The sequence below is a fragment of the Poecilia formosa genome, unplaced genomic scaffold (genome assembly GCF_000485575.1).
Source record: "Poecilia formosa unplaced genomic scaffold, Poecilia_formosa-5.1.2 Scaffold236, whole genome shotgun sequence".
Lineage (NCBI taxonomy): Eukaryota > Metazoa > Chordata > Actinopteri > Cyprinodontiformes > Poeciliidae > Poecilia > Poecilia formosa.
In genome coordinates this window covers 381,595-392,910 of record NW_006800175.1, presented here as the reverse complement: position 1 = coordinate 392,910, position 11,316 = coordinate 381,595, and the positions used below count along the sequence as shown (strand labels likewise).

At 35.8% G+C, this 11,316-nt stretch overlaps 1 protein-coding gene across 1 annotated transcript in view; it reads right to left on the bottom strand.

Moving 5' to 3' along the window:
* Positions 1-9,770, bottom strand: part of fam49bb (family with sequence similarity 49 member Bb) — a 53,580-nt gene extending 43,810 nt beyond the window's left edge. Inside the window, exon 1 of the mRNA XM_007569098.2 lies at positions 9,641-9,770. The gene's annotated coding sequence lies outside the window, so the exon portion shown is untranslated. The remainder of the gene's footprint in view (positions 1-9,640) is intronic.
* Between the last annotated feature and the right edge of the window lie 1,546 nt (positions 9,771-11,316).

Below are 11,316 nucleotides of genomic sequence, written 5' to 3'. Positions count from 1 at the left end.
CACACACACACACACACACACACACACACACACACACACACACACACACACACACACACACACAGTTTAACAAACAAAAAGGATGGAAATCTGGGGAAGAACCTCATGTCCAATGTAAAGCAGGGTGGAGGATGTGTGATGCTGTGGGCCCTGAAGAATCTTGACAGAGTGTGTGTCGATATAAAGAGCTGCCCAACTGGTAAAACATGGCTTTCTGAAAGTGAGCTTGTAAGAAAAAAAATATTTAAATATTTCCTGAGGGATTTGTTTTCACTGCTTAATAATGACTCAAATTAAAAGCTGGATTTTCCTTCATTTATTAAAAAAAAGTGATTTTTTTTTTTTTTTTCATTAAAAAAGCCCTGTATGAAGCATGCTTGCACAGCATGGACAGAAGTGAAAGAAAACCTCGCCTCAGATGTAAAGTATGTGTGAGGTTTAACACCATGAGTGGATGGCGGGTTGGTGCGGGGGCAGCTCATGCAAAAGCTGAATTTACACCATGCTGATTTACCATCTGCAGCAACACGCCTGCTCTTTGTGTCCACTGATATGTGGGCGGCCACATGAGGATGCCATGCCTGGTTTAACATGCCAGAATAAAATCATCATAAACGCTTTTCTTTTTTGGTTACAGTGCATTCAAGAACAGTGGGATCAAATCTGTTTGTCTGAGAGGAGAAACCCCAACAAACCGAGACGCTGGAGGGATTTTTATTTTTTTTGTGCATTTGTTAAAGCTGTGAGTTTTGAGTAGGTCATGTTATTTATAGCTCTCCGTTTTTCCACAGTTGGTGTGAAGATGCTGCAGCAAACAGGAGGCTGAAAGCTAAAGCATCCTGCTAAAAACCTTCATATGCAGGAGACGCTGCTGCTCTTTATGAGGGCTTCAGATAAAGCTAACATCAAAGGACGGAAGTGAGAGACTTGAGAGGAATGCTCGCGATCAGAAACTGGCACACACACACCAACTCACACACATCAGAGGCAAGAATCAGGAGTATTTCTCCAGGCAGCCAAGGGCTACAAACACAAACCACAGCAGGAACCCCTGCAAAGCTCCAGACTGTATTTTCAGCTTATTTAACAGCAAAACACTCAGCGTGGGTCAATTAAAGAATAACAAAGTAAGAAAGCACTCGGTTTATGAGCAATGCAGCAGGGGATTTGCAGAAGTTACAGATTGTAAAAATGACATCTCAAATGTTGTGAGAAGAGCAGAGAAATGGAGCAACAAGAAGCTGACTGCATGTCTAGCACATATTATCTATGTAAATACTGTAGTTTGTCAAGTAATACAGGATGAGAGGAAACAGACTTTCACACCACGGCGCAGCGCTTTTAAACTGTTTTAATTTCACATTTTGCCAACCAGGTCCGTCTTTAATTTAAAAAATTCTTGTTTTCTTTTCTGAAAAAGTGGCTTTTCAGAAACTGACCCTATTATTTCAACTGACCCTTGAGTGAGTTGTACGACGAAGCTGAAGCTTCGAGAATTTTTGTTTAATTACAAGAATAAAGTCTTAAATAAAATCTAAGATTTTTTCCAACCTGACCAGATTTTAATCAATTTTTTTTATTATTATTTTCTTTTCTGAAAAAGAAATTGCAAACATAAAATATTTCCAAAAGTGGCTTTTTTTGTTTAATTACAAAATAAAGTCATAATATTATCAGAATAAAGGCGCAATTTCACCAGAACATCTTAAAATTGAAAGCTTCTAGTTATCAACTTCTGTGTAGTTTTCTTTAAAATAAACTCAAAGTTCTGCAAATGATAATAATGTGTTAAAAAAATGAAGTATTTCCTTTTCTGTAAAACCAAAACATGACTTCATAAGATGCTCAACATTTCTCATTTTAATTTTTTATTTTTTTGTTTTGCAGTTCTCTTAAATTATTAATTCTCTGAAAATTTTGACTTTATTTTTTGTAATATTATAACTTAATTCTCATAAGTGCAAATAAAAGATCATAGCCTTGCCTTAATATTCCATCGTAGAATTGACCTGAACAAGATGGCGGCTCTGGGTGTGTGACATCATTCGTAACTATGGAAACCAAATCCTGAATTTCCAGAAGTTAAATCTTCTAATCATAAAATGGCGGTTTTGCACAAATAAATTTCCAACAGTAGATAGTCATCAAAAATTACAAGTGTTTTTTTTTCCCTGGAAGATCAGGAAACATTTGTGGCTCTAAATGAATTTTATTTAGCTGAACTGAGGGCAAAATTGGCTCTTTGGATTTTAAATGTTGCAGACCAACACAAACCGGTGTATAATTGTGAAGTGGGAGGAAAAGGATGTGGCGCGCTTCTACATTCAGGCCTCCTGAGGCGATCCTTTGTAAAACTACTTTTTTTAGCAGGTTTTTGGCCTTTATTTAGCTCCATCCATCTTCCCATTAACGGACCAGCTATCCAGTTCCAGTTGAAGAAAAGTCTGCGGTGTTATTGCTGGATATAGATGGCAACATCACAAATTTTCCAGAGTGATTTATTTATTTTCTCATCATTATAATGATCTCGCACCACTTCTCACTGGAATTTAACAAATGATTTAATTTAGGGGTTAAAGATTAAAGCCAAACTTTTCAGATTTTTATGTGTTGGTAAAATGTAGAAAATTATAGATGCTTGGACAAGTAAACACAGTATTGTTAGTTATCAATACTAGGGACGTAGTGATTAATAAGCTTTATCGTGATTAATCGATTACAGAAATAATCATCAACTAATTTAGTAATCGATTAATCATTTAGAGAAAATTAAAACAAACATACAGTGTAGCAAATAAGCCAAAGCTGAACAAAAAGATCAATTTTGCATTCAAGATTAAAAAAAAACAAAACCTTTGTTTGTAAATATATTTTCTCCAAAACTTCTGAAATTGCAGTTTTAGCTTCACATGGTTCAGATTTACTAAAGGAATGCTACAGTATTACAATTTAGGCAATAAAATTGTATCTTAAATGCATCTCTAATATTGTATACAAAGGGCTTATGTAGTTAAATGAAAACGAGCCATTTTTTTAAAAAATCTGAATAATCGACAACTAAAATAATTGTTAGTTTCAGCCCTAATCAATGAACAGTGAACCCGTTTATTTGTGGATTCATCTAATCAAATAAGTTTCTATTATTATTATTTTTATTAAGACTTCATCGTCATACAACTTTATTCTCATAAAAAATAAAAACTCATCCTGACTTGAATTGAAGATCCAAACAAATATAAGCTTGTCAAATAAGTTCACTTTGAACTATGGAAACCCAATGAGTCTACAGGCGGGGGGAAAAAAATCCACCAATTTATTGATATATTGTCCAGCCCTACTTCAGGCACTAAAGAGCTTTGAAACACATCAGTGAGAGTAAAGCAAGAAGAAAAACTGTACAAACGTCCTGCTCTCTAATAAGTCATTCATGTGTAGAAACATGAATTTGGCGGCAGGCTGTTCTTCCCTCACTAATGACTCAAGTATGTCATCATTTCACCTCCGACCCGCTGACAGACAAGAGCGAACATGCAGCTACGATTCAAGATGGAGAATCGCATGAAATCGAGGAGGCAACCATGCCTGCAGAAAACAAATCCCTCCAGCAGTTTATACAGCTCTTATTCACTAATCTAGAATAATCATCAAGATGAGGCCTGTTATTTACAAAAGGTATTTTTAATCTAACAACCTTTAAGCCGGTATTAAACATTAAACCCACAATTTTCTGTTAAAAATGTTTGTTTTTTAATGGTCTGATGTAATAATAATATAATTGTTTTCATTCCACAAGTGAAAAATCATCATAATTAACAGAAAAAGGCTTCCAAGTATGCATCTGTGTGTAACTATATTAGTACTTCTCAAATGAAAGGGGACCAATAATTTGATGCTGATGTGTCAAAAGATTAAATATTTCCTTATTTGTAAACTAATCCTGTAATTGCAAAAAATGCTATACAATTAAGCCTTTATATAAATTCAGTTTTTTCAGATAAAAAACTGAATTTTTTTATCTGATTAATCATCATGAAAATAGATTAATCGATTTCTAAAATAATCATTAGTTGCAGCCCTATTTTCAATACTATATCTAAAGGCACAAAATAGCGTTGAACTAATTTAAATATCTTTGTCAAAAATCCTTCCCGAATATCAACGACGCTGCAGCAGAGAGCTGAACAGGCCGGCGGATCAGTCAGAGAATGCTAATCCCAATAACTGCACCAGCAGCACTACCACAGATCAATTAGGCCGTTTTCTGTGCAGGCCAGAGGCAGCCGGACTCATCATCAGCACAACAGTATATGCATTGCACACAGTGGATACTATGAGGTAATGCAAACATGTAAATCTTACGCTCCAAGCTGTGCTGGAGAGCCTGTGGTTGTTTTATTAGGCTTCCACGAGTTACACAATTGCTCATGTTATTGTGTCAACCTACTACAGAGCAGAAAAACAACGCACCTCGAATGGAATAAGGAGCTTAAACCTCAAACAAGCTAAAAATAACCAAGCACACAAAACTGATATTCTGGGAAATCTGAAGGTTTAGGAAAACATTCAGTAGAAAGTGAATAGAAACGTGTTGAATGTGAAACAAAGGCTGTAGTAGCTGAGACGTTTCAAGTCGGGGTGTGTGTCCGCTTGCTGCTGGAAATGGTTTGCATATTACCAGCCGCTGGAGCAATCCTCATACCAAGAATAACTGCTGTAACCCAACCTGCAGAACAAAGCTCAGTGGCACATGGTGGCTTTAAAGACAGACTTCTGGGTCTGGTCCAAGCCAGCGAGGTCTGGACAGAACTTCAGACTACTGCCTGGTTTTGTGGTTACATTAGGTGAAACCATGGCAACAGTGGAAAGTAGGCACTGGCCGTTTTCAGGTAGAAACACCACCAGGCCTTAAAGACTTCAGACATGTTCTCTCATATGGTTTGTAGTGCTGTGAACGAGACACTAGACTGACCAGAGTTTTCTCTGGTTTGATGAATGATAGAGTAGTTGCTGTGCATTTAACACCTGATAGTTCAGTAGATTCGGTTTGATTTGGGACCAAAATCGCAAAATTTGTTACATTTTCAGCCACTGTGGTTCACTTTCACACTCCACTGTATCAAACAAACTAAATCTTTTAAAAACCTGTTACCCTCCTGTCCAGTGGTGGCGCTACATAAAGAACAACTAAAGGAAATTATAGGAAAGCCTACAAAGAAGAAAGAGCGCAACTCCCTTCTTTAAGAAATGTAAACAAAAATGGTTGTAGGATTTAGGCAAAAGATCAGATTTCATTTATCCAGCTAGTGTTAGACATATTTGTTTTGGTTCTTTTTACCCATAATGCCCTGCGTTATAGTCCTCTTCCTGCTTTTGGAGCAGTCTTTGGTTCACTTTGCATTCATATATCCATCAAACTGCGTTAGAGTTACTTCATCCAAACCAAGACAAAGGATTTTAGGCGGACCAGAGTTCACTTTTTTGGTCCACATCAGTTTTATTTCGCATTCAGACATTCCCAAACAAACTGGACTTTTTAGGCAAACAAACTAGAGTCGGATTAAAGCGAACTAAACAGGATTGGTGGGAATAAACCGACAGATGGCTACAAAGAGAGGCGACTGCACTTTTCTCTTACTTAAAGACAAATTCATGTGATATTTCTGGCCCTTACACACACACACTAAACAAGCAGCTCACATCTGCACATCTGTTAAGCAGCAGACTGCAGGCTAGCTACAGGAATAGCTGACCTATGAACCAGTCAATGCAAAATATACTTTAAAAAAAAGGGGTACTTTCTTTTTTGCTCAAACTTTACTTGTCAATATATAATCAATATATTGGAATAGGAAAGAATAGAAAGCATTTATTATCTAACAAATAGGTAATTCAGTAATTAAATTATTTTAGCAGAAGTAGAAAAAAATCTTTTCATGCAATTGCAAATAACATAAAACTGCAATAACTGAGGTAATATGATTAATATCCACAGATATAACAGCAACACTCATTCTAGGTTTCAGGAATTACAGCCGCTGCAGTTTTGCCATCTGTTTCCTCTTAAAGACATAATTCTCAGGAGAAATTATGTGAAAAACTTTAACTCACTGGATTTCTATGGCTGGTTTCATTTGTCCTTTGTTCTGTTTTGCTGCACAGCATGGGATAAACGTTTAATTTCCAAGAAAAGGGTCATGCCTAAGAGCGACTGCACGTCTCTACCTGCACATGACGGAGACTTCCAGCTTTGTGCCAGGTGAACAGATTACCACTTCTGTCATTTCATAATTGCTCTACAAAGAGACAGAAACAGATTGTTCTCTGAACAAACAAAAACTTACTTAACAGGAGGCTCACTTTCTTCCTTCTGACACTTTCTGGGCTGCAGCGGTAAATAAAAGAGGAGGTGGAAAGGATTTCTTGGAGAAGAAAGTAACCAACTCTCCCACTTTATGGGAGAGCATGCAACAAGTTTTACCATGTCCAACATCCTACAACCGGCGCACCAGTCAGGTACTGTCATGCCTCCCAGTCATTTGAAATAGTGCAAAGTAAGGAGAACGTCAGCGACAAGAAAAATAAACCAAAGCCATTCGCATTTATTACGCACAGCAGCAGAACGTCGCAATAAAAAAAATATAAAAATAAAAAGATCCAACTTTGACAGTGTAGGCTACAAACTCGAGGCCCGAGGGCCAAATCTGGTCCGCCATGGCTTTTTATGTGGCCCTCTAGATCATAGACCAAACACTAGGTGTGCTTTAATATTATGTTATCAATCAAATCAATGCCATTTTATTTGTTTACTGTCAAATTATATCAATCAGCCTCTCCTGTTTCTTGAGAATTATGATGGAAATTCACACAAAATCAACAAATTGCTGCACTTTGTTTTGGGAGTTTATTGCAAATTTTTCTCAAAAATTATCAACAACTTTCTTACTTGTACTAAACAGCTGCCTCAGCCTTAATTGATGTCAGATTGCAGTCCATGATCTATGCAGCGAGTAATAAAAAGTCACATTTACCATCATAAATAGCCACAAATGTTTCTAAATTTATGTTAGAACACTTTGATTTTTATTGCACGAAATCCTGGAGGGACTGAAAAGATGTTCAATAATATTTAATTTTAAGAATTCATTGATACTTTAGCAGTTTTGTGAACTGGTTTTATCAATACATTGACCCAAGAATAAAATCATACTAAAGGAAAACTGTTGTAATAATATGAGAATAATTTGTACACAATAAAGTCAAAACAATACAAAAAATAAATACCAGGGTAGAGCCATAATATTAGAAGAATAAAGCAACAATTTTATGAGAACTCCAGCAAAAAAGATAAAATAAAGTAAAAAGATGAACGTTGAGCATCTTGGTGTAAGTTTTACAGTTAAGAAAATACTTAATCTTTCCACAGATCCGTATCAAATTATTTTCATTGGCAGGATTTTGAAACTATTGTGCAAACAGCTGTTTATTTTGAAGACAGAACGACACAGACTGATGTAATCACAACAGATCTTAACTCTAAAGCTTTTTTATCATTAAAAGAACTTTTTCCTCGTGTTTTTAAGATGTTTTTCTGGTAAAACTGTTTTATTCTGTGAATATTATAACTACATTCTTGTAATTAAACAAAACTTCTTTGTTGTACAACTTACAGAAGGGATAACAGCAATAGAAAACGGTTTTTGAAAATATTTTCCGCCATTTGTAATTTCTTTTTTAGGAAAGAAATAAGAAAATCGATTAAAATCTGAGAAAAATCTGAGAAATTTGACATGCTTAACAGTGAGTTTAATCCCTCCATCGCTGAATAAATGAACTTAAATTAAACATTTTTCCCAAAAAGTGTGGTGGGTAACAAAATATTCCAAGGGTTTAAAAGTTATAGTCAGTTATTGTCAGTGTGTTGACCAGCAGCCTCAGCTCCTTTTTAAACAGGTTTAATGTTTATGCGGCACTTTCATAATATGTGATGAGCAAATTTAGCTATCTTAGTGTTTCACTTCCACTTTCAGCAACAGCTATTGCAAAGGCTGGGCAGGAAGGAAACAACACGCAGCCTTTCTGTGACCAGGCTATGGTTGTTTTGGCAATTTATGCAAAACAAACCCCTAAAAAAAAAGTCTTGTAGATACAGCAAAGCCGTTTTTAAAAAAAGTAACGATGACTTTGCTTCTCTGCATCTGAAATGCGCTATGAGTTTTTCTGTCTTTATACACATCAAAACAAAAACATAATTTTTTTGGTGTATAGATACACAAATGCTAGGACGGACTTCAACCTTTTTAAGCTTTGTTTCTAGTTTTAATCAAAAACTACCATATAGTTCACACTATGTTTTCATTTTATGTTACAGTCCTTGAAGTAAAACGGTTAAATCTGTCAAACTTTTAAAAGAAAACAAGAAACTTCATGTTTTGTTCTCCAGCTGAAACTTTAAAAACGGCTGGAATGAGGAAATAAAATGAAGTCATGAAGCAGCATATGGTTTTACTGAGAAACAAATAAAAAATATCCCACAGACTCCTACAATAAGACATCTTTAAATGCAGCGAAGATGCCAGGATACAGAAAGATATTTCCTAACTACAATAAAACTTCCTCCATTCAATTCAAAAATATGTTATTTATCCCAGAGAATTAAATAAATCACTCTTATTTTATAAGCACAACTACATTTTGTTTGCACTTTTTTGAACTTATTAGAAATAATAATAATTGTAAAGTCCTACAAACATTAATTTTGTAAACAACACCCAACTGTGGAAGATATTTTAAATACCCAAAATAAAAACAATAAATAAAAACCACTTACAACCTAAATCATGAATATGATGTTTCTGTAAACAAAACTACCTTTAAAATCATCATTGAAATGGAAATTATCAAGATAATTTTAATTTGTTATGCAATTAATTCCTTAATTTAAAGTAGGACTTCGCTATTTTTCCCTTCTAACTTCAATAATGAGGAATGGTGCTTCAGTCACTAGGTTACTGACTTCAACATAAAAATCTAGCAAATAAAAACAACTTTATGCATTAGTGTGGTTACCTCTAGACCTATTAAAACAAAGACTAACCAGCTCCACACATGGCCCAGCTGTCAGTGTGTGCATTTCCTTTAATGATGCATCATTTGCAGCCTGAAAGGTTTTCTCTATCCGAGCCGCACGCTTTCAGTCTAAACCTGGGTAAATACTGTAATGTAAAGGCCAAACAGCCAGCCCGCAGCCGGGCTGTAATCACACGTTACGGGTCAAGCGTGTAACGTTCAAAGACTCGGTCCAAATAAAGGAAAAATCAGCAGCCTTAGCAGCGGACCCGAGAAAACCGCTGCTCTGAAAAGAGGAAGTTAACGGTACATGTACAGGATGCGGCGAGTTCATGGTAACATTTTCCGCTGTTTTAATCCGCCATAAGGCAGGGGTTTTATTATAGAGCAGCACACGTTTTTCTGGCTCATTCATTCACCGACAAGAGGAGCAGGATGTAACAGGAAAACGAGCTTTGCTCACTGGCAACTGGTGGAAGCTGGAGGCGGATAGTTGAGAAGTGGGAAAGAAAAGCAGAAAAGTAGCGAATGTGCTGATCTTATCTGTTTGTTTAGCGTTGTTTCTTTTATTTACCTTGATGCTCGCTGAGAAACACGGGAGTCGACGTCTGGATACCACGCTGGAAGCAGCGGCTCAAAGGAGAAGAAGAGCTATTTGCTGCTGCTGCGGATGTTTCCGGGTTTCTTGTTCGGCGTCATTGTGGTCAGGGAGGGGAGTCCGGGTAGTCCCGCCCTCTCTGTATGGCAAGCCAACTTAACATATTATACTTACACAGGCTCTTCAAATAAGGCATTTTCAAATCCAGCCCGCCGTTGCTTTTTATGTGGCCCTCTTGACTCCACTGGGACAAATAACCTTCAAGATAACTGTTGTTTACTTAAAAATTTATTTTGTCAATCAAATCAAAGGAGTTCTTTTATCCGTTTATTGCCAAATCACATCAATCAGTCCCTCCAGGTTTTGAGATTCTGCAATCGTGTTTTTTCACGTAAAAGGTTTAAATCTCCACACTTTTTTTATGGTAATGCATAATTGTGACTTTATTACAATTTTTTTTATTAAAAAATGGTCAAAAGTTTATGAGACACTTGCAGTTAAAAGTATTTCTTCCTTGTGCAACTCTGCTGCCTTTATTGATATAAAAAAGTCACTTTTACATAACTGCAAATATAGCTAAATTTCTTGCAAACATTTCTAAATTAGCATCACAAAATCAGTGATTTTAAAAGCAGAAAATTCACAATCACAAAATCATGGACTGATTAATGTGAAAAGAAATTCAATATGTTTTAATTTCAAGAAGAACTCGTTATTAATATTCTGATAGTTTGTTAATGGGTTTTATCAGTAAATTATGGGGCAACCAGCCCTTTCAGAAATATTATGGTCTTAATATTACCAAAAATAAAAATCACTTTAACACCCTTATGAGATAAAAATGAAGATTTTCTAACATCAAACATCCAACTAATGGCCTTATGTTCTCCTTTGGGATTTTCTGCTGCAGAGTAAAATAATAAGGGAATGCTATGTATGCATGTCCTGAAGCATCAAAGAAGCCCCCACCATCATACTACCACCACCATGTTTTACTGTCAGTATGATGCTCTTTTTCTGGCAAATTTCTGAAAATAACAAAAGTGAATTAATGATTTAATGAGGGTAACTTTGCAATGATATTTTTTATCACCAAGGTTGGTTTAAAAATTGCATTTTGTGTTTACTCTGGTAATCTTTGTCTAATATTAAAGTTTGCTTCATGATCTAAAGCGCATAAGTTGGGCGAAACTGCAAAAACACAAGGATTTGGTATAAAAATTTATTTACAAAACTACTTTTTTTAATGGACAGTGGTACTTTTGGTGTGATTTCTTATCTGAAGTTAAAAACCAAGACACATTATTACAAAAACTGATGATTTCTGAGAGGAAGAAATGTGCCTAATATTTAGTAAATGGTGATTGTGGATTAAAATGTCTGATTAAAAAGTAAACAGCACCAGAATTGTGGATTGATTAATTGTCATAACGGCTTGCCAAAGAAGCCAGGGGAGAGACTCTTCATTTGTTCCCTCCATAGGATTATTACAGAACAGAGCTATAATTAAATCTGCTTTGATCAGGACTTCTATATCTTAAGAGCAGCTAAAATAACACCCTCCTTGAAACAGATATTAAAGGGCTGTTCGCTGTGCCTAAATGCCCTTGAGCAAGAAGCTAATGTGGCTCCAGCTCCTTTTAATCTTTTTC